At 39.8% G+C, this 26567-nt stretch overlaps 1 protein-coding gene and 2 non-coding genes across 3 annotated transcripts in view; 2 read left to right on the top strand and 1 right to left on the bottom strand.

The window, feature by feature from the left end:
* LOC121598092 overlaps nucleotides 1–19460 on the bottom strand; it is a 35377-nt gene extending 15917 nt beyond the window's left edge. The window contains 2 exon segments of the mRNA XM_041924647.1: nucleotides 17585–18010; nucleotides 19190–19460. The gene's annotated coding sequence lies outside the window, so the exon portion shown is untranslated.
* A 5864-nt stretch (nucleotides 19461–25324) lies between these two features.
* Nucleotides 25325–25396, top strand: Trnaq-cug. The gene has a single exon. It is a non-coding gene; the product is annotated as a tRNA-Gln (tRNA).
* A 770-nt stretch (nucleotides 25397–26166) lies between these two features.
* On the top strand, nucleotides 26167–26238 carry Trnac-gca. The gene has a single exon. It is a non-coding gene; the product is annotated as a tRNA-Cys (tRNA).
* The last annotated feature ends 329 nt before the right edge of the window (nucleotides 26239–26567 follow it).

Below are 26567 nucleotides of genomic sequence, written 5' to 3'. Positions count from 1 at the left end.
TGTTTCGACCGATATTTTAGTTTTATTTGAAATGTTTAAACGACACAGACTGAAAATGACTTTTTTAGCATATCACGTAAAACTTTCTAATTGCATTGATGCAGACATCACTAGAAGCCGCATGGTGGCCGAACAAATAGACGCTGGCTTCTTCTACAAGGCCGGACGGGTTCGTTTCCTATTTAGATCGTAGTCGCTAGAACAGAACAGGACTAAGTATCGGAAGGTTAGTATAGAAAAAAGAAGAGAAAGAGAGAGGGTAGGGTGTGTGTGTGTGTGTGTTACGTCCCAATTTTAATAAAATATTTATGACACATTCCAACACTCCCAGTGCTGGCTATACTGTATATACATACACCCTCCGTTCCAAACGACCCAAAATCAAATAAAATTCCACACTCTTATCACGCCCGGTTAGTGTCAATTTTATGGCCGGCTGATATAATTGGTTCATCTGTCACATTGTGCACCGGGGGGGAGGAGAACTTGTGGTTAATAAAATTCCATCTCTAACTGTCATGTCACTCCCCCGTAGTCGTAGCTCCAGCACCCTGTTGGACTTCGCCCGGGAGCGACCAGACCAGACACCAGAAGCAGAGAACATGCTAGTCCCTCTCACACGTCTCTCGCGTCCACTTAGTAGCCATGTCTCACATTTAAATTGTCAACAATACTAACATCAGCAAAGATATCGTTGGACAGTTTGCTGCTACCAAGAAGCATACACGGAATGTGGTAGAAAGCAATGAATTTCAATTTAATACACACCACGGCATAAGTATTTCGCAACATTCGATACCGACGAGAGAGAGAGAGAGAGAGAGAGAGAGAGAGAGAGAGAGAGTGGACCACAACAAAGTTGGTAATGGATACAGCCAAGTTGTACACAAAACCGCCAAGTTGTTGTTTTGCTTCCCCCTCTTCCGGGTATAGAGGGATGGCCCGGTTGCGTTCTACCGACAGCCACAACCGACTAATACGGGCGGCTTCACGAGTAAATACTTCGTTAGCATCTTTATGGTGCGCCTTTCCTTGTGCTGTCTCCAAATTTCCGGCGTTCCGTTCCATCTGATGACATCGCGAAAGTGTGTTTTTGTGTGTGTGTGTTTGTTTGAGTATACCGCATACTCTTTCAACGGGGGTCAACGGACACGGAACTCCAAAATGACAGGATGGAAACGAGCGATCGATCGATTTTTGGCATGCCTACACACCCGCAGGACAAAGTCATGCGAAGGTGAACAGATCAACACCACCCGTTGCAAGAGAGAGCTTGCATGCTTGGTGTGAAGTGTTATCACACTTTTGCGGCCCGTTTTGTGGAGCAAACGCGCCAGACACACGGTGACACCACAACAAGCACGCACGCATTTCTTCGGCAGGATACAGTTTCTGTTGGGTGCGATTGGAAGGAAACAGGAGCAAAACTAAAACGAAAACCAGCCACACCATCCAATGAAACATCGAACGAAAGCACATGTAGACGCGTAATGGCGTTGGACGGAGCAGCAGCATGAGATGTGCATTAATTTGATGAACCGAATTCAATTTATTATTTAGTAGTTGACGTATGGGAGAGGGCAGGAGGCGCACACTGTCCACCCGATTCTGCCCTGGCGTTCTGTGAAGCGATAAATAAACCATCGGACACTGTCAGAGTAATCTAATAAAAATTGGAAAAATGTTTATTATAAATATTGATCCTGGCTTGAATCACACAACTGGGCGAAATATCGCCTTTTCCCTCGTTTTGTCTTATGTTGTTGTATTTTGCCTCCCTGCGACAGTGGATCGTTTTTTTTATGGCCACACTCAAATATTCCTGCATCGATAATTCATAAGAGACCGACCGATTTGTGCCGTGATTCGGTTAAATACTAATTGCTGTGCAATGTAAACAGTTGTGTGCGGTATTTGTATGATGAATGGTCGAATGAATTTATTATTTGTTGTGGGGAAAACAGAACACAACGAAACATTACACGTTACATTTCGCTCCTGTTATTGGCTTCCTCAGAAATTGTTAGGATTTATTACTATTTATGAATTTCATTTCATGTTCGAATTTTGCATCAAATCAGAACGGCTACTTTATAAGACGATAAGCTTCCGTATGTTAAGTCTACCTTCAATAACACAAAGTATTATTTAACGCCACAAGACGTGCTTTGCTTTATGTAGACTCAGCTCGTACGCTCTATTATTGATGTGTGTCGCACACAAATTATTACCATGACAATAAAACGTTATCGGAAGGTAGCATACATACATAACAATTTCTTGTCGTATCGTGCATCCAAACAAACGACTATCAAAGGCCGTTTGACACCTGCAGGGAAATAGCCACAACACCAATATCGATATCGGGCATACCTGCGCCTTGGGTCCCTGGAGTAACATTCGTTTGTCCGACCGACACGATAAACATTTCAATATTTATGCCGACACCCAGATGACCCAGATGAAAGTGTGTGTGTGTGTGTGTTTTTTTTTTATTGCGACAAAGGCCTCGAAATCGATAAGGCACTAGTAGAGCGAGCAGCAGCACAAAAGAAACACACACACACTTTTATCTTAAACAATCTTCTACCTTTCTTTTGTACATGGCGAAAATAAGCAATCATATATCAATGTTTTCGTAAAAGCTGTGATCTAATTTCGCGATTGGTTCGCGCAATAAAAAAAACTGCACTTACATCAGTACGAATGCTTCCAGGGACTTTTCTAGTAAGCGTTTGTACAGCAGGGATATACAGTTACAGATGCATACGATGAGTAATAAATCAAGTGAAAAATTCCTTTGAACTTTTTATCCTCTGTTCATTTCTATCTTTTTGACGAGTTGTAATTGTTTGAAAGAAATGCTACTTCCATAATGTGGACGTTCAGTCAATTACTTTTGCATCATTCAAGTTACTATCCTGTCATCTACTTCGCAACCTCGAAATGCTTAGCAATGGGGCATAAAGTGTAAGCATTTGTTTAATAAAACCAATACATAAAAAGATAAATTTAATTCCAACATTGAAGCAAAATTGCAAAATGTTCCATAGCTTTACTTTCTATATTAGGACTAAACTGAACAACGAAAAGAGAAACTGCGAAAGCTAAATCTAGTAACTGCATCGTACATAAATGTCTTACATGGTTTTCCAAATCAGGTTCGAATGTAAATGTTGTTTTTTCACCGCGTGCAAAATTTTAATGCACATCAATCTGACATTTCATTTCCATCACAATAATTTTTAATTTCTTTAGCATGATTTTCAACACGACTCATGCTGGATTTAGTTTGACAGTTCTTTGTGAAGTGTTGAAAATCATGTGTTAAAACTGAAATTTAATTTGGAACCAAAATTTTTTTTTAATTAGCCTACTAGTACTTGTATATAATATGATTTGATGATTATTACTTAATAGCTCCGTTTTCCAAATTCTTCACATAAACTTTATCTTAACGACAAAAACTAAAAACAATGAAACACTCGACCTATATCGAATGAGTTTTGTAGATTATGTTTGTTTTTTTTTTCGTGTCGATGTGACAATGCAACTGAGCCATAAAGAAGCTTCGTTTCGCTTAAATGTCACTTAAATGTCTCATATGCATTTAGGTGAAAAACGAACAAAGGATAAACTGTTATGGAGTACCATTTCGCAGAGCAATGCAAGCGTAACAGAAACAACTCTGAAAGTGATACAATGCATGAAATTGGAATGAAACAAATCAGACATATTCTATTCTGAACTCGATTCGATTCTTCTTCTATCTTCTTCTTCCATTTTTTCGATAGGTTCTACGCAGACATGTCGGCCTTCAAAGGCTTTCTAGACTAAATTTCTAACCAGAGTTTGCCTGGTCAGACAATCCTTGGTTACGGTACAACGACCCATTCTAGACTTGAACCCATGACGGGCATGTTATTGAGTCGTTCGATTTGACGACTGTACCACGGGACTGCTGAAATGCAAAGGCTTTAAATTTTAAGTAAGAGCAACTTGTGGGCCTATTAGCAGCTTACCGATTTAAACACAAAATCATGGTAAACTGAAAATCAAAACACATTTGCGTTCACATAATACAAACGCGTTTATAGAAATGGTAAAGCTTTAACACGTACCCGGGGTGTCCTATATCAAATGGCACATTCAATCAATTTCCTTGCGTAAATATTCAATTAAAATTATACCAACCGGATTTGATCCTCTGAGAAGCAGCCACCGGTTCAATTACCGTCACCGATTCAACCGGAAGCATAATTGTGCCAGATGCTGACTTATATAGCACCATCCATAGCAATCCAGCATGAATGAACGGAAATCATTGCAGCCACTGAATGCAAATAGGGATACTGTGGTGCAAAATGCATGCAACGGAGCTCCCGGGCCAGCTCGATAGTTTACAGACCTTCAACAGCCTCAGCTGGTAAACGTCACGTAACCCTGCTGCACGGCCGGATCCGAAAGCCAAATGGAATGACTTCCGTGAGCTTCAGGTCGGTACACACCCCTCGGACCGCCATCCCATCATGGATAAGAAAATGTTTTCCGATACGAAGATGGTGGCAGTTCTGTCGAGCGACACGCTTCTGCTTACGTGTCGCCATGAATTCCCTCCCGATCAAACTGGCACCAGGGGCTTAGCGAGCTGGTTCGTGTTAGTTTTTAATTAAATGTAGCTTCTGTCAACCTTGAGTTGGTGGGTGGAGGGCACGTTTTTTGTTCGTGCACGCCAGTGAGCTCTTTCTTGAGCGTATAATTCAGCTGACAATCATGATTTTAAAGACTTTCTTGAAGATTCATCGTGTGGTAGACGCACAGTAGCGAAGAATTAGAGACGCTTTTTCGATTACTAGCCCAACTTCTTATTACTCGAATCTGTTATTTTTGCCATGTTATTTTGACGATTTACTCGATAGTCGATTTACTGTTATTGTTGCGATGAAGCGTAAAAACTTACAGTTTTTTTTTGTGCTGAACATACTTAATATAATAAAAAAACAAATTCAACATGGGTACAGTTCAAAGCAAAAATATATCATAGTTATTTGTATCAATGCAATACAAATAAAAAAAAATAATACAATACTAACTGTAATCAATCAATCAATCAATTGTTTCAAGAATCAAACGAGAAACAATTCCGAAAAGGGAATGTCGAGCTATTGTTTGCTCGTTTTGGTAAAACATGTTTAATATGTTCACAGAATTGTTTCCTTTTATATAAGTATTAATTTATCAGTCGACCGATATGATTGACATATAAATTGAGTTGATATCAATATCAATCCGCCATATTCGAATTATCTTGAGCAAAATATCAGATTACATTCATGACAATAGAAATTTCCACGCAGCACCAACACATGGCCAACAATAGCTGTTACTATATAAAAAAGCAACAAAAAAACATTGCAGCGTAGATACTTTTCCGTCGATCATTAGCTTAAGTGGATGGATAATCTAATCGAATAATAGAGATGCGAATTTGCTAACACCATTAGCCGGGTTTCATTAGCCGTGATTATGCTCAGCTATCGGGTTTCCATCGGATGCTACACAGCATAGACTATTGGCTCATTGTTCTGTCTGAAGCACGCAAAAGCAAGAAGGTTTCATTTGCAAAATGATTGATTAATCGTGAGAAACATTAAAAAGACACCTCAGAAAGCAATCATAGTAATTTGTTTTGAGAACAAATTAACTTAATCCTACGAAAAGCAATCCAGAAATTGGACTTTCAAGTCGAATTTCAGGCAATATGGTTTGTATTAAAACTAAAACCACCGTTCTCACAGTAAGGCAGTGGTATAAGAAATATAAATCATACTTTTTCCTACAATCAAGGGAAAATTCTCTATAAAATTACAACCATGAAACGATATTCCCGGTAATACCATTTTTCGCATTACCTGTTGTGTAAGAAGCTCCCTGCAAATCGAGGGAGTGAAAACAGGAACGGGCAATAAACTTAACCATGACCCTCAAAATACAACGGCAGCTCGAGACGCTCTCGCTTATGTGCGCGTTTTGTTGTGTTGCGCTTTACGGCGGTGAGATGAAATTCGTGTTGTTTTATTTTTCCCTGCAAAAAAGGACGTTTAGATTGATCTGGAATGCGCTTCCGTGGCAGTGTTAGTGTGTAGGACGGAGCAGTCAGTGGAAAATACACTCGAACCTTCGTGCAGCAAGACCAGCACACATCTCCTTTTTTTATCGTAAGACACCAGGCGCCTCCATAATTCGATAGTGCGCATGATTCCGTTGCCCGTGTCCTCGAACATTTTCCCACCTTTGGAGCTATGCGGAGGCGTGTGGGTGTTTTAAGTTGGCAAGTGGGTACCACGTTTTTAAGTGTGTGTCTGTGTGTGTGTGTTTTGTAAAGCGTTATAAGAGCAGCTACCCACAGTGACTGCTGTTTCCTACGAACGATCGATTACAGCACAGCATGTTCTTACATCCCACGCACTGTAAAAGCGTTAAAAAAAACAAGCACTGTGCAATGCACACTGGCACAGGTTGGATGCAACGCTACTAGAGGATACGATCCTTCTTTGCCTCGGGTAAAAACAGAACACACCGGTGGCCGGAGGTATCGAGGAGCTGTTGTTGTTTTCACGGCCGCGTGAAGGTGGAAAATTCGTATGAAACGATATGGTGGTGGTGGTGGTGGTGGTAAACGCGTTGAATCATTCAATAAAGTTTCCACTTTTCTCTCTGCACAACGGGGATTGTTTTCCATCATCGGAGAAGAGTGAAGGCAATGGTAGAAAGTAGAGAAATAGCTTCGGGTTTATGAAACGTGTGGGACATAATCCTTTGGAACACCGTTTCACTAGAAAGGAAAATAACTATCCCACCCATAAATAACATCAAGCAGGTTATTTTCAAAGCCTTTTCTAGAAAATGCAAAACCAAACGTTATAAAGTGATACACAGTGAGTGAAATAATTGTTCCATTGTATAGTTATCGCAAATCGTTCCCCCATTGATGTGAATGAGGTCAAGTTATTACAGAAGAGCAATGCGAATCATTACGCGCAAACCATTGCCAGCACTTTGGTGCTACTAATTTATGCTGATCATTATCGATTATGTTCACTGACAGTTAGCAAATTGCCCGTGTTAATTGGTTGTTTTGCTGATTGATGTGGAAACCAATGCACTTGGTCATTAAAGTCCAGTTTAGAGCACTACATGAAATGGCTTTTTTATGGGAATTTATGAAACATAACCAATACACGAGCAGATTTGTATTTTTTTTTTTTCATTAGAAAAAGGAAGATTATGAACCAAAAAATATTTTTGAAAAATGAATGATTCCATATTTAGAACATGCCACTCTGGATAGTACAAAAAAAGACAGTTTAATTTTTTTTGAGTATATTTTTAAATTATTTTCTAGAATAATGGAAAGGCCATGGAGGATTTATGATGGTACTTTTGTAACTTTTCCACTAATCGAATAAAGCAGCGTAAACGATTCTTCTACAGAACCTTCCAGAATGTTGTCCTTCCCCAGGCCTTATGGGCATGTCACGATTCATTTGCAGTGCCATAGACCCGTAAAACCATGATGACAGTCTGACAACGGAATAACGATACCGTGAAAGTTCTGCTCTGCCAGGGCGGACCTGAAAATAGATTCATTCTATATGCTGTCCTGAAACAGAGACGTCCATCAGGCATATTATTCCATACAAGAAGGTATATTTAAGAAGAAAAGAAAAAAAGCAAGAAAACTAACTACAATTTATTATTTTTTACGATACTCTTCTTTAGCTTGTATGCCACCGTTTGAGGCTTTGAAAAGAGCTTGGAGCACAGAAAACCTCGCTGACATCATGCTAATCAAATGACACCCTTCAATAACGAACCGATCCAGCTAAGCGCTGCCCTCGAGAGTGAATCAATACTGACGTGTGAAACATCTCATGCCGCTTCACGGATGAATTAAATTGTGAACCATTCGCCTCTTCCAAGCCGTCGAAGCAATTCGTCGCCCACTGTGCGTTTGCCTTAGAGGTGACATTGTCACATCTGTTGGTCGATCCAGCCACAAGCTGTCCTTTCTCAATAGTATAACCGCAAAGCGCTGTTGAAGCCTAAAACCGTGGGACAAACATGGATCCCTTTATTCATCCCTGTGAGTGCTGCCTGCTATATTTGGATGGACGCTCTTGGAAAACATTTAATCACACTGTTCGAAACATAATCGCCAAATCGAGTTATTTTCGTTTCACTGCTGGGGCAAGCACCTCCGGCAGAGCACAAGAAGGTTCGGTTTCCCAAAGTGCGTCATGAGCTAACACGCGAACTGATGATACCGTCTTCTACACTGCGTCGAATGGTGTGTTTGTATGTTTTGTGTGTGTCTCATTTGTCGTCGACATTTGTTAATGTTAAGGCAACTTGTGATACACAGTGGGATTTTATTTTGGGCTTTACTTTGTTGCCATTTTTAAGAGGCTGCGTTTGAATGCAAATTAAATGGAGCAGCAGTTTTTGCACCCCAATGCGATATTATGAGTAAACTAGTAGAAGTTAAGTGTTTCATAATATAATTCTATAGAAAAGAGCTAAACATGATAAACAAATTATTAAGAGCAACGCGACAACAAACGCAAAAAAACTAAATATAATTTTAAGGCAAAAGTTACTATTACGAAATTTTCCAGGAATTCTCAAAGCTGTGGGACACTTTATTGACTCTTTCATACGGGAAATGAACTTAATGTAACCTTGTTGGACAAATCTAATAGGAATTTCCATAATAGGATAAGAGAGTCCAATTTCCATCATATGAAGATCACCTCCCATATGAAAGAGTCAAGGAAGAGTCCCACAGCTATGAGAACCCCTGAAAAACCCTGTATTGTAACTCTTTAAATTGTTTTTTATACCAAACAAGGATAATAGCTCTCTGCCAACATTACCCACATAAATTGCACAGCTACATCTGGACTTGGTAAGGTTGGTCTGCATGTTATTCAAATTTGACGATTTTTTCAACCGTTCACCTTTACTTAAGAGATGAACCGTGTAAAGCCGTGCTTCCGTGGCTGGTGGAAGCTGTTTTTTGGTCATCGAGGGAATCTGAGGTCGTGGCGGATCTCAAATTTAAGTAGGGGTTTCACCATTTTTTATGGTAAAACATTTACCTATCAATTACAAAGCTTTTCCAGTGCAGTTTAAGTATAAAAAAACACGGAATATAACATATTTTCTGAAGCGGCTCCAAATTGTTTGGAAAAATGCTTCGGTCAGCCGCCGCCAGATGCGCTAGTTAAAATTGAAATCACACTTGCGAGTACGGACAATGTACCCCGGCCTTAAGACAAAAAAGATCACCAAAAGTATAAAACCAATAAGAGCAACTTCAAAAAATGCAAAACGCTTATCATCATTAAACGTAGATAACAAAACAACATGCTTTCTTTACATCCCTATAACCGCAACCGAAACGAGGTTGCAGTTTTCAAGTGAATTAATGTATTCCGTCCCACATTTGCACTACTTTACACTCAACCTTCAGCACCGTGTCACAAAAGAAGTACGATAACATCCCCTAGGATAATTTAAACCATCGCCCAATTGTACCATCACCATCATCACCATCATCATCATCAACAGCACCATTATTATGATGAGTGTTGTCATTTCTGTGGCGCGGCCATACGCATTCGTATCGTCACGACTGGTGACATTTATTTTTGCGCTTCCCGTCTCGTGTGTACAACGCGCAAAGAATAAGGGCACGATACTGTGAAAGCGTTTTATCCGTTTTGCAAAACAACTACCTATTTGCACCACACGCTCCAATACGCAGCAATAACGACTCAATACAGCCCGGGCAGTGAAACGCACTAGAATCGCTTAGACGGGGGGAAAAAGCGACACGACATACGCGAGCGCAATTAAAATGGCACGTAACGCAATTGAAACACGCACCTTTGCTCCACCATAGACGCATCATCACCACTACTGGGCGCAGAAGTAGCAGCAGCACATTATGTGCGCCAAACATGAATTCGCTCAGTACGTGCTGCTGTGCGCTCCCGTTTTTATTGGATGTTCCGTGCGGGAGGTAGGACGACGCTGTTGGTCGGGTGGGTCACCATATTACAGCGGGTGACATTCCCACACACACACACCGCACAAGTGGTAGAGGAAGAAGTGGAAAGGAAAGGGTAAGTAAACAAACTACCAAAATAAACAACATCAGCACAATAGTGTCAAACGCACACATACAGTAGAAGCGCACTGCTCTCGTCGGAAATGTTTATTTTTATTGGTCCTCCCGAAACCAACGAAACCCTTCGGGGAGGGAGAGCATGCAATGGAATAGAGTAACAACAACAACAAACGAAAAAGGTAAAACCTCGCTTTCATTGCATGTCACGTCGAAATCGACCTAACCCCAAAAGGCCAAATGGCCGGCCGGCTTGGGCTAGCGCTCTTCGCTCTTAATGGGTAGCTTGCCCAGCTGAGAGCCAAGCTAAAAAGAGAATGCAAATATTCTTCTACCAAAAAGGGGAAAACTACACATTGCTGTCCTCAAATCTGCATGATAATTTCCAGCTTCACCTGATGGGTCTTTGAAACATATCTAAATTAGTTGATACATTTTCGATAAGAACTATCATAAAACAAATACCGTCGACTTGCTCTTTTCCCTTTAAAGTGATTGCATTCCAGTACGAACGCCCACAAACCGCTGGCATCGATAGTATCATCAGCGAATGCACATAGCTTTGCATTTTCCAACACTGCAGGCGATTGCCTCGTCGTAAGTCTCCCGTTCACTTCTCCTTTAGTCCGTCCGTCCAAGCTTGCAATTGCATTGCTGGCGAAGCACGAGAGAGCCACTCCGCTTTGCACTGCTTTGTTGTAGCGCTGAGTTTAGAAACAATAACAAAAAAATGTAAAAAATGCATAATACAGCCCGAGTCGACGCAACGGCGCAACGGAAAGGGCGTATGCTGCAGTTTGTTGGATGTATTGTTTTTAATACTACCCCTATTGGAGGCCGTGATTAATCAAGCGGAAGACGCCACTGACGACGAACAAACAGTCATCCCACCACACACACACACACACACTCAGCGGGGGGGCATGGTGACACACCATGAACACAAAGGAAAGTGAAACCATTACGGTCCAAGGTATGGCCGTTAGAATGCGCACGGATTTGTTGTTGATTAATAAAGAGATAGTAAAAGATAGACACCCACAGAAAGGATAGCCAGTTTCTAAGTCATTTATGGAGAAAGAAAGGACGGAGATGAAAATGGTTCAGAAAAGTGTGCATCATAGGAAGTAGTTACAGGTTAATATGTTTGAACATAAATAAATATTATGTTTGTGTTTTTATTTGAATAATTTTGAAATGTTAATGAAACCATGGTCAAATGTACTCTAAGCAATATTAATAATTAAATTTTGAATAAATATTCGTTCCAATAAAACCAAGATAATTCAATAAACCAATAAAAATATTGTTCATGTTGTTTACTTCTTATTGCCGCATAGTATTAATTTCCTAAATTGTGTTGTAACCCCTCAAAACGTTTATAATTAGCCCACTATTTCATTTCAAAATTTGCTACTAATTATATAAACATCATAGCTTGATGGTATTAAATTCAACGAAACTTACGAAAGCTTTACCATACAGAAAGACAAAACTATTTTCTGCACCAAACCATTATTTCCTTAAAGCTGGCATCGTTACATAGCCACACCAAGCCAAACGCCATACTACTCCGTCGGTGTGCGCGTCACACTCGAGAAAGCCTGGATTGTGTGCTAGTATAGCCCGCGACCTTGAACATTTTTTTACACTCACTCCCCCAACCATGTGACTGCACAGCATCTGCTGACTCTCTGGTCAGAAAGGAAAGCACCAGCCAATGCTCTATTACATAACGTACTTTCTCCCCCTGTGCTGCGAATCTACCGAAAACGCGAGAGAAAAACGAGTACACACTCTGGTGGCATATGGCAAGGGCAGCAGCGTAGCGTTGGCACTGGGAAGGAAAAAAGCCTTGAAAGTACCCCACAAACCCGAAGCATGTACCTTGAGCCTTCTTTTTGTGTTATTTTACCGCCCAAAGGATAGGGAGAGGTAGGGATTTCAGTTACGGTTCGGTCAAAGAAAATTCCCACAAAAATTTGACATTCTAATGGCATTCTTGCGCACCACCGGCTTTTGCGAGTTTCGGGGTGAGTTCTAAATACATAAGAAGTAAAAAGGAACGTAGAAATAAGGGAGCGAGACGGCTGTGTGTAAAGGAGGCGGGTTGGTTCACAACCAACAGGTATGCAGAGCAATTTTGCCAAACATTTTAGCAGAAACAAAATAAGAAAAACGTTTACTGGAAGTAGCATTTGTAACCAAAATGGGTTTAAAAATAAGCAAAATAGTAAATCAATTATCAATCGCATAAAATCAACACTTATGCGAAAAAAGACATGTAACAGTGTTTTCCATATTATGTTATATTTGTCTCTACTTATATGATCCCTAACCAAAGGCAATTTTATATTCTTTCATAAGATTTAAAAAAAAATATAAATGCAGTAATGAATTGTCTCTTTTGATTTCACCACTAAAAATCATCACCATACAACCAAACCAAAATGTCCAAGGTAAAACTGTCTATTGTACCCTATTCTCTTGAAAACAATCTAATAAAAAAAGGAAAGTTAAAGAAAAGGTTGGTAAGCAGGCAAAACAATACTTATGCGTACCATTTTAAATTAAATGTAAAATAGTGCATACTACGTGAATGTTAAAAATAATAAAATATAAATGATAGGGTAATGTAAAGAATAAGCTTCCAGTAATCCAAGATACTGGATGCTTTAATGATCAACATGTTGGATTAGAAAATTATGAAAATGAGATTCAATCCATTATTTGATCATTTTGTGCTGTTCATGGACCTTATTCAAATCCAAAGAAGCCTGATTGTAATATTTTGTCCCAGTATATCTGTATTAAGTATTTAAAAGCGCTCCTAGTAAAGAGTATACGTATAGCAGAGCTGTAAAATGTAATCATAAGCAGAGAAATGTTATCATTTAATCATTTGTTGTATTCAGCAAGAGATTACAACACACGTTAAACTGTGAGAATTGAATAAATGGGTCAAACATGGAGTTGTAATTAATGATCCATCAACATATGGCTGGCTACGTTACATTTTAAAGCACAGGTAATTTATTTGTATAATTTGTAAAATAATAAAAAAAAGATGGAATATATAAAATACAAGTTCTTACTTACTTACTTCCATTTACTGACAAATTATTTTAAACAATGCACCATTAGGTTTGTAAGCAAGTATATACTTGTACTATCTCAATCAAATTGGTGAATATTTGATAATAGTAAATGACTTGACCCGACACACTTATACACAATTTATTACAAATTCAATGTTTTGCGAGGTCACAACAAGCAATATCTTGTATACTACAAGCATTAGTAAATAAGTTTAAGCCTTTGTTTTATTCAGATGAAATGGCCCAGACAATAAGTACCAACTTTCAGGTCCCTGACAAGGGCTTAAATCTAATACGATCAATTTACGACATAGCTCATACTCCTTCGAACGACAATTTGGTGATTAATCAAACTCAAACTACCACAAACTATCTAACTGCGCCATTCAAAACATTCACGATACCTTTCCATGAAGTTGGCGTATGAAATGCCCCTACGCATAAGCTAGTCTACGTCAGAAAAGCTCATCAATTATCGTTTCCATAACATGAGTAGCAGTATCGATTGAAATCCTGTAACGTATGACGGATTAACTTCGTGGCCCTTTTTGCCCACACAAAATGCGGGATATACCGCATGAATGAGCGAAATTTTGTGCCGAGCTTGGTGCCCTTTTTGTTTCACTCGCAATATTCCATTCAAGGCACCGCAACTTGACGCAAACACCGAACACACGACAACAAACCAAAATGTAAATTAAGCTTCACGAAGGCGCCCCGCTTTCAACAGCATCGGTAAAAGAAATTAGACGAACCCCATCTTCTTTTCCCTAACCCCACCGCCCTCAAACACCACCACGAATCGTTGCCCTTGAAGCTAATTAAATTTGGCACCCCAGCAAAATAGCAACAGTGACCGACCGCGATATGTGCAGCAACAACACGCTGGCGTAAAATTTATACCACAGCTCATAGAAGCTCGAGCAATCGGGGAGTCGTTGTCTGGTTTTCCGCGTTCAGACACCTCTCCACGCTGGAATTGAACAACTGTTTCCACTTCCACTTAGTGACAAGTGTTTGAAGAGTGGAACGACTTTAAAAAATAGAAAGGATCATTGATAAGCACGCATCTCACTTGCTAAACGCGGTCCCGTGCACATACATTTACTATCCTGCTACGGGAATGCAAACACATACATGGAGGTACATTGGATACACACTACACCCCATTGGCAATTCATATTAGCGAGTAAAGCGATTACAAATTTCCGTCCAATTAACACGCAACCGTTTGTTGACAACAAATTGCTTACCGTCTCCCTCTGTTCGTGCCATCAAATTGACATGCTAAATGTAAGTAGTTTACGTCGAAAAATAACAAAAAATATACATTGTATAAATCATTGGGCTCTACATGAAGGTACGATTGTTTCATGCATTTTTCAGCAATAAATGATACATACCTTTTTTTAAAATAAACTTCATTTTTTCTTTTAATGTTAAACGCATTCTTTTGATATGCAAAAAAAAACTCTGGTAAGTGTAAGATGATTAATAGATCCCACAAAAGCTTAGAACACATTTTTCGTTTCCGAAATCCGAAACGATGTACCTACCCTACATCGCACTGAATTGCTAATGTCAATGTAATTATTATGGCGCAGTATCATGATGATCCGTCCGCGGAACCTGAGCAATTTGCATAAAATTTAGCACTAACGATCACACGACACTCGCACTGAGCCGATGTTGTGAAATCCTTTCCTTCTGCTGCTACAGAGCACACGGCTTGCCGTCTTATGCGTTCGTTTTTACGGTGGTTCTATCGTAACCATATAGAACGCACACACCACATGCTGCTCTCTGCTCTGTGACGCATTATTTACTGCGTACATAGGTCAACGAGCGTTAGCCTGAGTTTGTACCAACACCAGGAACAAACAACCATGCCATGTGTATTTACTGCGGAAGCAATCGTACGAACATATGTTCGTTTCGCCGCGTACATGGGCGGGTTTTTGCATTACCATTGAGCCGTGTGTACAATCGAACGTAAAACCAAAGCGCACGATAGAGGCATAATTCGTGTCTCCGCCGGACCGTTCCCATTTATGATTGAATCCGGCAGCTGCGAATGCTACAACCAGCGCTCTGCCCATTGCTTATCAGCAGCTATTGGCAACATCGACCAGCTGGAGCACGATCGCGACTGAAGTTATCAATTCCGACGACGATCGTCTCTTTTCGCCATTACAATGCTAGCTGGATGAAGATTCCGTCGAAAAGAAACATGATTCTTAACAAGTAAATACAACCTTTCGCGGCGTTGGGGTTAAAGGTCACACACTGGCTATGCTTTGCGACTGACACTTTGACAAAGCAATAACGTTTGCAAGCTTATCATGTTACGTCTGTGGCCTTGATTATTTGCTTAGTTAAAAGGTAGCGAAACAAAAAAAAAGTATATCAATTCGAATATTGTATTTCGTCAGTTCAACTGAGCAAACTAAAGGTTTTTTCAAAGGAAAGAGGCATATAATGTTCCTCGACATACCCAGACATAGCTATATTTACAAGACGAGTGGCCAAGAAGCAGCGCATTGATCTAAACTGCTAGAGTAAAGCAAAATCAACATCAAAATTTAACAGTAGCATGTTAACCCCCAATCATAACAACGACTTTAAACTAGAAAAAGTTCCACCATTTGTTTACCGTGCATATTATTTTCAACGAAGCGCCACGGTGCGAGGCGCACACCCGCCGACTGTTACCCAATCGCTGTGGCTTATCTTTTTCCCACCACAAAGCCTGCCCCTGCAGTGTCAGTGAAAACACATTTGATGACATACCGCGACGAGAGATAGCGACGATAGTAGGTGCCGCCGTTCGCCGTTGGACGAAAATCAAAATCAAATTCCCATTGCGCTCAGGCGATACCAATGGAGATTAATTGGAAAGGGCAGCACACGATAAGGGGGCGGAATAGTTGGCAGGGTTTGAGGCACTGTTTGTTTTAAGCGTAGCAGAGATACCATGTCACACTCACGGCAGAACCGTGAGCTCTATGTTTTTGAATGAACTTTAGCACTTGCGCAATGTTATGCGTAAAGCATTTTTTACGGAGCATATCATTTACCCGGAATGAAAGACCGGAACTGGAAGCATTACTAAACAAGTGCATTGACCATGCTGTAAATGTTACGCTCACATTCCTTACAGTTCCATAACAAAGCTCAACTGATCTCATCTGATCTACAGTGAATGGTTCCACAGCCGAGATAAGGTCCCGGTGTGAAGTGCCCACGTTCAGTTTTTTTTAACACCAAAGTCACAGTTGGACCGGTCAGGGTATTACACCTTCTGCATTGGATGTAACAGAAACCGGTACCGCCATAATGATGGCGAGTAGCATTTTTTTTTTTTTGCTGCAAAACCGATGACGATGGGGTTGGTCTAGTTTTTCCAGCCATGACCGCCGTGAAAGGGAAATAAATCCACACGTGACATGCGGCACAAAACCTTCCTAACCTCTAAAGCTCTTCTCGCGTGGCAGCACCGCCTTGTGTCAGTGTATTGACGGGTGGCCGCGTTACAACAACCGCACTGGGGGACAGAAACCCCCCACTCCATCACCTCCGTTCGCGCTATCGCATTACAGCTGCCAGGTCTGTTTGTACAGAGAGCATCAGCACCTCACAATTTGTCAACGGGCAATTGGCCCCAGGAGGGGGAGGTAGACGTGTGGGCTTCTAAAAGTAGCTCGCAAAGCCACGTGACCTCTCTTCCTCTCTCTGTCTTTCTCACTATATCCGGAACGCACTTTCGGGGGGGGCAGCCATACGTTCTGGGTCGCACGGTTGTAATGCCATGCCTTCTTTTTCCGCAGCAATTTAGGACTGGACCTTTCACCCCCAACCATCCCTAAAATGGAAGAGCAATTTTGTGTGTGTTCAGTCAAATCGATGATAAAGTTTTTGCAAACAATTAATACCCGTTGGTAGTTTGTTCCACCGAGTAACATTTCCGAGTCGGTCTCCAATTTCCGAGCACACAAACGTAATTCGCGTAACATCCATTGGACACAGCCCCACTTGGGAGCCCGAGGGTTAGGGACACGTTCGTTACGGTCGTTGGCGTCCGGTGGCGTTTGTTGCATTGCCGATTTTTCCACCCACATTGCAGCGCGTGGAATTAGTAGTTTGTGTGTTTCTCGCTTTAGTTTGTAAATATCGATCGTTTTTGCTTTTTTGATTTGCGCCCAACGTAAACAACAATCGCCGTTGTTGTTATGTCATCCGGTCGAATCGACAAACGCGTCGAATTGAATTGTGCAATGCAGTTCCTACTATTTACCTGAACAACACGCTGCCTCCCTGCTGCTGTCCTGTCGCGTACGTTTCCCGGGGGGAAAACGTCTACGACGACCCGACCGTCCCCAGCGATGGAGAAGTCGACGATGATGCTGGCGCACGAACGGCCATATTTGATTCTGGCTGTCGCTGACTCTTCGCACGCTTGCTGTTGTCGCTTTTGCTTCGCTCGATTATGTTTACGCAAATGCAAATATACCTTTCGCCGGTTGTGATGTACGGGGAGAAAGAGTTTTACACGTATTTTTGCTCGCACAGACACCGTTTACGCTACGGTAAAAAGCACACACACACACACTAACGCAAACGCGATTGCTTTTTTGCACAATTTTTCTTTTTTATTCAGCGACACCAGTCGTGTCGGGTTTGATTTTCTTTTTTCAAGTTTCACCACACAATTCACAGATCACTAGATTGCAGAAGGAAAAAAGGGGAAGGTGGTAAGAATATGCATTGCATGGTCGTAAATCAACTGAAAGTGCACTGCGTTCAACTCGAACTTTGAAGCTGCTACAAAGCGACCACTTATGGGAATAAGAAGACCTTTGCGGCTATCACACACCACACACTTTGGTGCATATATTTTTGTTAGCATTCTTTGCACCGAACACTGAGCAGAAAGACTCGCGGTTGTGGCTGATGCTATTTTACATCCGAAATGCTGACGGACTTATTTTCTCCGCGTAGTTTGACCCGGCCACCAGACACACATTTCTTTCTCTCCGCCGCTCTTGCTATGGCTTTCAGTGCAGAGCGGAGTTGAGCAAATGATCACCAAACGTGCTATTGCTCAATTTCTTCCGCTCTCCTAACGCTCTGGCGCTCTTGCTGGTGTGTATGCACACGTCAATACAAGACACACAGCTGTGAGGCGAACGGAATGAGAGCAAAATTCCTAACAGAAAAAAAACAACCCTCCGTTCCGATGGAAAATAAGTGTGGGCTTCGGAGAAGGTGTATTTCGCAATGCAGAAAGAGCAGCAACAGCTCCCATGACCATCCGCGATGTTGTTTTTGAAGGCTCTTCCAAATACGATCTAATACCGTCCGTTTTATCTGAACGGTCTACAAGAAACATGAAAAAACTTTCCCAGCAAACTCTACCTACTCGCATGCCCCCTTCTTGAGCGAGGCTAAGACCATGGTTGTGTAATTGTAAGTGTCTCTTGAGGTGACAACCTCGGTACGTCAGCAGATATCGTTCTTCAACCACTCACTTATCTCTCTCCCACTATTTTTTGTTTTGAATGCTTTCGAAAACAAGGACACAAACGCATATACTTTCTTTTACCATCAAGCTGCCAAACTTCACTTCATTGCATCACTGTGCAACGAAGGAACCTTCGCTACTGAGACCCTGGCGCTGGAGTGGCCCCCATACACAGACACACACATACACTCAGACACGTACGCATACCCTAATTCTTATAGTTTCCCTACGCGTGTAATGCATAATTTCGTACCACGGGGCTTATTACACGCACTGCTCCATTTCCCAACTTACATCCAAGGCGGAAATGCATTTTCCTTGACATCCAACAATGCATACGCACTCGCTATCGCTCTACAAGGCGAACAATCGAATTACCTAAACGCACCTCCACACTCGCACACTCCCGTTCCCGCAACCGAGGAGATGCGTGAAATCGTCACCTCCACCGAATATTGGGCAGCAACACAGCCGTTGCCCACAACCTGACGTCTCACACCGCACGGGGCAATGGACAGTTTTGCACCATTTTCACCAAATTTTCACGAGCAGATCCGCAAAAGACGAACGCACTTTTCTCTTTGCGACGGAGAACGGCTACGACATCGAAAAGTGCACACAGAGAAAGGTGAGTCGATAAGGAGAGGTACTGCCATTTCAACCTAGTTTGACAGAGCACAAAATGACAACTGCCCAACTGGGAGGTGGAACAACACTTGTTTTTCGTTAAATTTCGTTAAGGGCGGTGGCAACGCTAATCGGATGCGATTTTATCGGACGAGATTTATATGGGATTTGACAGATAACGTCGGACGACGAAATCGCACGTCCGACGTTATCTGTCAAATCCCATATAAATCACGTCCGATAAAATCGCATTCGATAAGCGTTGCCACCGCCCTAAATGTGCCGCATGCAAACATACAAAATAAACGTTACCGCAAATAAATGTTCCAAGTATTTGATGTTTTTCTATGTTTTTCTATTAGATGTTTTTAGTATTATCTCCGACGAACCGAAGTGACACTTTGAACAAAATTTGCTTCCAAAGTTGTGCCCATATTTCGGATGAAACTATGGTAGACACTAGCGCCATCTTCATAAAAAAGCCCTTACTACTTTGACACAGGCGAGAAACTGCTACGCCTCCTTTTTGTTATCCTTCTCAAACTCCAACGCGCATGGTTTTATCCACTTTTAACATCTTTTGATTTAATTTGAAAACATGATTTTTCTGGGTGTTTTGGACAATTATTTGTACATAATTTTGCCTCAAGTCGCTGCCAGATAGACCGAAAAAAAAAAACACCACAACGAAAAGTTTAACAACCGAAAAACAACGCTTTTTATTGTAAACAAACAAAAAGTGGGTTCTGTTTTCCTCAATTTTGATGACAATAACACGAAAGCTTAAGTTTAATTTATGTTACATTGCTGTTTTGCACTGCATAAGTATTTCGATAGGATTTCGCTCGCCGACGGGTGGACCAAAAACGGTCGAACGAAAAAAGGAACGTTACAATGCGTTATATTCCATCTGTCATTTTATTCATTATGGTGGTTTTTCGGTGTGTCGGTGTGTGTGTTTACATCTAAGCAGCCGCGAATACAGCCCATTTTGACAGAAGTGATTGCCTCAATGTCAAATGACAGCAATTTCGTGAGGGACACTTTTGTAACGCAAGTGTCTCGTCGGTTTGTCGATGGTAATATTATATGTCGATGGCCTTCCAAGTCAATTGAAATTTTAACCGCATTATAAAACGACAGTAAGATAATCTTCAACTGCACAGCTATCACAAATATATGACAGTTGTTAAAAAAATAACAACCGTTGAATATTGCTGTTAGAATTGGATACTGACCCAGAAAACAATATGAAATAATAAACTGATTTAACATTCCACTGGAATGTCCACATGCTGTTCGCATTTTATTATTGATACGGTTTTTTTTGTGACTGGCCTCAGTCTCAAAAATATCAATAATCTGTTCCTGATTACGTACGGCCGTGATAATGGGCATTTAAATAAATAAAAACTAGTTTTTTAATCCATGCGTAGGACTGACTATCCTGCTATGGTAACAACAAGTCACTGAAAGTCAAGCACACTTCACTAATGGGTACAGGCAGGCCTTGACCGATATCGGTTGTTGTGCCAAAGAAGAAGAGTTTTTTTAATAGGGTAACTGTGCCAGTATTCGGCAGTGTACCTGTTTTCGGCAGGGTAACAAAAAAGTGTAAATACGCAAAAACGCGTTGAAAATTTTCTCAACAAATATTTTTTAAATAGAGATGCTCATTTGTTATTCATATACGAAGTTTCACGTCTATTCCTTGCATATTTTTCAAAATATCAAACCAAATGTGCCGAGTTTACAAACTTTCGGCAGATGTGCTGTTAGCCAATAGTTCGGCAGGTTTCGTTATTAAGAGAACCAGAGCACTTAAACCATGAAAGTGTGGATTTTATGAAAGTTTCTATGGTTGCAGAATTTATACTAGCCCGCTTGGAATTTTAACATCACTCAACACAAGTAATTATTCACTTTAAATGCTGGCGAAAATTGGTACACGGTGAATGTTGATTTTTGACAGTTCAATGCTGTGGGTTCCTGCCGAAACTAGAAACAAAAACATACTTTTGATTTCGTTGAATATTCATTCAAAACTTGATCAGAAAACTGCAATGCTCATGTCGACACATAAAACGACATTTCTTGTATCAAATATCACCAATCAAATATTCACTCTAGATAATCCTATAATTTGAAAGAAAAATAATAATTTGTGAGCCAGTACTCTACAGCCGTCAGGCAGTCTCATTTCTCCACTGCCTACTTTGTTTGTAATTCACATCAAAGTGACGCATCAAAATGGGCAACATAAAATTATTAATTTAAGTACTTTTCAACACCAATCTTAGAAAAGTGAGAGTGTAGAATTGTTTTAGTTAACTAAATTTAATTTAATTTAATACTTACTCGATGGAATTATTATACGTGTAATACGGGTTAATGGATAGTCCAAAGCGCGAAATATTTTGAGGAGGAAAGAGCGAAATCTCTATTCTACTGAGATATTGAATTCTTCATATCGGCATATCGATATTCTATTCTACTGAGATGGAGTTTAGAAAATAATGTAGAAAATTTTAACAGAATGATTTCTTTCAGAACACTTTGTGAGAAAACTTTATCAATTCTGACATATGAAGAGCCGATCGTAAATTCCTCGATTGTTCTTCATCTGTTCTTAATTTAAAATTTTGCTTGATTATGCACAAACACCTTCACGTTTGGTGTAAATGTAGCTTCAGGCCATTTGCAATTCAACGAAAACTTCAACTTCATTCACGATTTAACGAAAATCATATACGAAGTGGGCAGGTTCTAATCAACATAGCTCCGCCCTCTTAGATATCATGAAGTAGTGCGAGCACTTATGAATAAAATAGGGTAAACTACTCCACACAATTGTTGTACGATTTGATTGCTTGATTTGAGTTTGCCGTACGCGGACGACGTAACGATAGCAATGGCTGATAATCAATGTCGAAATATAATAATGAATTTATCCACTACTGAAAAAAATCATCATCTTCCATCTTTTTTTTTCATTTCAACCTTTATTTAATATGTATCCAGCACCAGCACATGAAACATCAATGAGTTTAGTGTATAGTATGATAAACTAGAGCACACAAAGGGTTTGACTGAACTAGAAAATATCCATCTTGAAAATCCTACTTACTTGATTGACTTGAAATAGTTCAAATTCACGAGTTTGAAAAGTGGGAAAGTTTGAATGTTGCGCTTGCGATTAGTGCAATTACTCAATAATAGATGATAGATAATAGATAGGATAACAGCAACCAAATACCCTTACCAAATAGCCATTGATGGCCAAACAGCCATAGGTTTTAAATCCTAAAGCTTTATCCAGTTCAATGGGTCATATTTTGAAAGGAACGGACTGCTGTGAACTATTACACTATGGCTACTCGAACCATTCGCTTATTGTATCGTGTATGCTGCTCTGCACAGAGTTCTTCATTATCATGGAATGTTTAAGATAAACAAAAAAAAAAAACAAAAAGTTAAAACTTTTGAAATTGGAAATGCTACTACTACATCACTCAAAAACACCAACAACAGTAAAGCATTCCCGACTGTGGTTGAACGACGAACGGGGAAAAACAGACGATCGTTGAAGTGAAAAATGCAGCAAAAACAAGTAGTTTCGGCAAAGTACGGCTGACGAGCGGCTTGCGGCTCTTTGATTTCTTGCTGACGCTTCTTATAATTCATATGTTTTACATAACTTTTACCCATTTTTACTCTTCGATTATCTATTTGGCTCTTCACGTGGAACTCAATGAACATTTTTGTAGAAATTGGCTCTTTCGGTCGCAAAGTTTGACCATCGCTTTGTTGAATCAATAGCAATACATTCTGGTTAATCTTGTGTTATCAAATTAGCCAAAGGATATTTGACTTCATAAAATAGCCACAACGAACTAGAGCAGCTATTAGTGGTGAAAAGAGCATTTATATTACTTCTTCAACATAAAATCTACTGCAAGCTAAAATGCATCAGTTTTTAATTATGTAGCTAAATTTGTAAAATGATTTGAACATCTAACACAACATATATATTTTTGCATCATAAATACTAATACAGAACATTTCAACATAGTAAAGCATTTGCAACCGAGAAATAATAATTTTAAAATACATATTTTAAAAGATTATTCTTTCTTTTTATTCATCCGATTATGTGCAATGTTTTATCTATTTAATTTTAGCCTAAATGAATGTCAGCAAACTTTTTACTCCCAAAAAAACAAGCTTAGAAGCTTTCTCGTCATTGAAACATTGGCCTTTTCTTAGCCTTAAAAATTACTTTTAAACAAAACACCACAAAGCCTTGGGAACGTAGTAAATACTTAAAAATGCCACCTTTTCTCCCCCCAAAAACCACATACCGAGGTTTTGAAGGTATTTCCTCAGCGTTCATTTCGGTTTTTTTGGGGGGGCCACAAACGTTTTGTAAACTTTGGCCCGAAAACTTACACCCAAAAGTATTTTTGCACATGGAAAAGTGCAACTGGTGCAGGATGATGTTGGCACCCAAAAACACACACACACACACATCAGTTTTTAGTTCTTCTACGTGCTTTTCAAATGTTGAACGCAAGGCTCGAAAGAAATGAAGGTGGTCGGTTGAGTCTTTTGCGCCCATCTTAGCTTGAAATGGTTTTTTGGGGTCATCGTTGACAGAATAGAAATCTGAAGAAAAAACACCTTTTTATTTATTTATTTATTTTTTGCCACAAAACTGAAACAATCCAACGCTAAATTCTCGGAATCCTTACATACATTTATATAGATTGATGAAACAAGTTAATTGACTCGACTTAACTGGTGACTAGGTTTTTCGCTGGCAGCATAGCAAAAAAGTGGTACATTTTGCTCACCAAACAACAAATTCGCCCTTCTGCTTGGAAAGCAGGTGGCCGGTTTTTAATCGTAAGCAAAAGTAAAGTGGGTTTCTTGTTCGTTCTTTTTTTTTCGTTCGTTGCACAAATGAATGTGCAATCGAAACCATTTTACCAATCGATCACCGCGATGTGTGTGTGTATATGAGGCAAGTGTAAATGTGCTGCAGCACACTTCATAGCACACTTGATCGGGTTCTACCTTTTTTCAGCACGGTTGTTTCTGCTTTGGTAGGCAGAAATGTATGGCACGATTTGTGTGTTTATGGTTTTGTTTGACTATGCACTACCTCAACATATGCTGCAACAGCGCCACAGCTACCCTCACGTGTATAATAAACTCGTAGGGTGATTATGTTTGGAAAAATATATATTTATTAAAACTAAACGACAACAGTTCATCCAGGTGGATGGAAAGGGTGGAGTGGAGGGAGGGGGGGGGGGTTCTGGAATTGGCCGTTCGATGTGGGCTAGTGTGTCAATAGATTTGTGGGTCAAATTCTTCTCCAAGAGTCTTGCCTCACCCCCTCCCGCTCTCAATATGGTTTCCGCTGCATATCTTTTAACTTCTAGCAACTGCAACAGGTTGTGAAAGCTTTACCTTGATGAAGCAATACCGGATTGTACTCTGTAAATGGAATGTTAGTATTTCTTCGCTGTGTCTACGATACTTAAAAAAAAGAACGGCTTTATGGTTCAATAATTTTTAGTTGACATGCTTTTTTAATTGAACATTCAATAATTTAACATACAATTTCATTAAAATGCATGCAATTGTATGAGAAACCCGGTTTAAACAAAATTACAAAAATTTACAGGTCTTTAAAAATATCAAAAATGCAATTGTATGAGAAACCCGGTTTAAACAAAATTACAAAAATATACGGGTCTTTAAAAATATCAAAATTTTCTTGTATAGAAAAAACATGCCAACTACAGAGCTCGAATTCGATAAATAACATGAAAACTAAATTCAACGTCTAACCTGCAAAAAACAATTCATATATATATCGGTTCCATGGTGTAATGGTTAGCACTCAGGACTCTGAATCCTGCGATCCGAGTTCAAATCTCGGTGGAACCTACCGGGCAGAAATAACTTTTATTAAATAGTATTTTCTTTACGAAAAGAGGAGATAAAATATCGATGTTAGAATATCTATCAGAAATGCCGCCGTGCGTTTTTAGACATTCATACAAAAAACCGAAATAAGAAAATTAAATAAAAATGGTTAAAATTTGAAGCAGTAAGCAAGCAATAAGCAGCAAAATAAAACTATACAATACACTTATCTCTGCACTGAGAAAAGAAAAAAAATAAAATTGTATTTGTTCATGGTTTTCAACTGTGCCGGAGTATGGTTTGAGTTATGTTCAATAATAAATCAATTAACTTATTTTCATCATATGAATATCGTCAGAACTCTCTCTTGCGATAGTTTTGAAAAAAAAAGATCTTAATTTATCGTATTAAATTCCCTTCATAACACAGATTTTAGAATGTTGTTATTCTATTATTATAGAGGTATTGGACTTCGTGGGTCTCTATCACCTTTACATTGCAGGATGAGATTAATTTATACAAAAAATCGATATCAACGTCTCAGTTTGCCCTGCGCAACTCGCTTAATCCATCATATTTGTATGGTGCCGACACTGGTGATGTAACCAGTGCTTTTTTGTATACTAAAAGAGGGAATAAGGTACACTATGTAAACGCATCTTTAATTTGTTACAAACCAGGAGCAAATATTGTACTTGTTCATTGAAAAACAATTCAATGTTCACTAAACACACGTTTGCAGACCGCATGCGCTAACAACCGAGTGCGCTGTAGCTCTCGCCATTCTTCATGGGGGTATAGCTCAGTGGTAGAGCATTCGACTGCAGATCGAGAGGTCCCCGGTTCAAACCCGGGTGCCCCCTCGCGGAAAGCTTTCATTTTGATACTTTTTTTAGTTGCTACATGCACATTAGATCGCACATATTTGGACAATTAATACATGGTAACGATAAAGTTATTTTATTTTATTTTTTTTTTCATTTTAATCATACTCAGCCTGCTGTTACTGAAAAGATACATGTGACGTAAAATTATGATCTGTGATTCATTTATTTGTTGATTATTATACGTCAACTATTTGCCAATCATCAGACACATTTGTGGTAGCTAAAATTGAAAAATTCATAAATAAAATCAATAAACTAACTAATAATTCGAAATAAATGCTAGATAAACACTGATCACAATTTCA

Source organism: Anopheles merus, chromosome 3R, assembly GCF_017562075.2.
Source record: "Anopheles merus strain MAF chromosome 3R, AmerM5.1, whole genome shotgun sequence".
NCBI lineage: Eukaryota > Metazoa > Arthropoda > Insecta > Diptera > Culicidae > Anopheles > Anopheles merus.
Note: the sequence above shows the minus strand (reverse complement) of the source record. Positions and strands in the feature narration are given on the sequence as shown.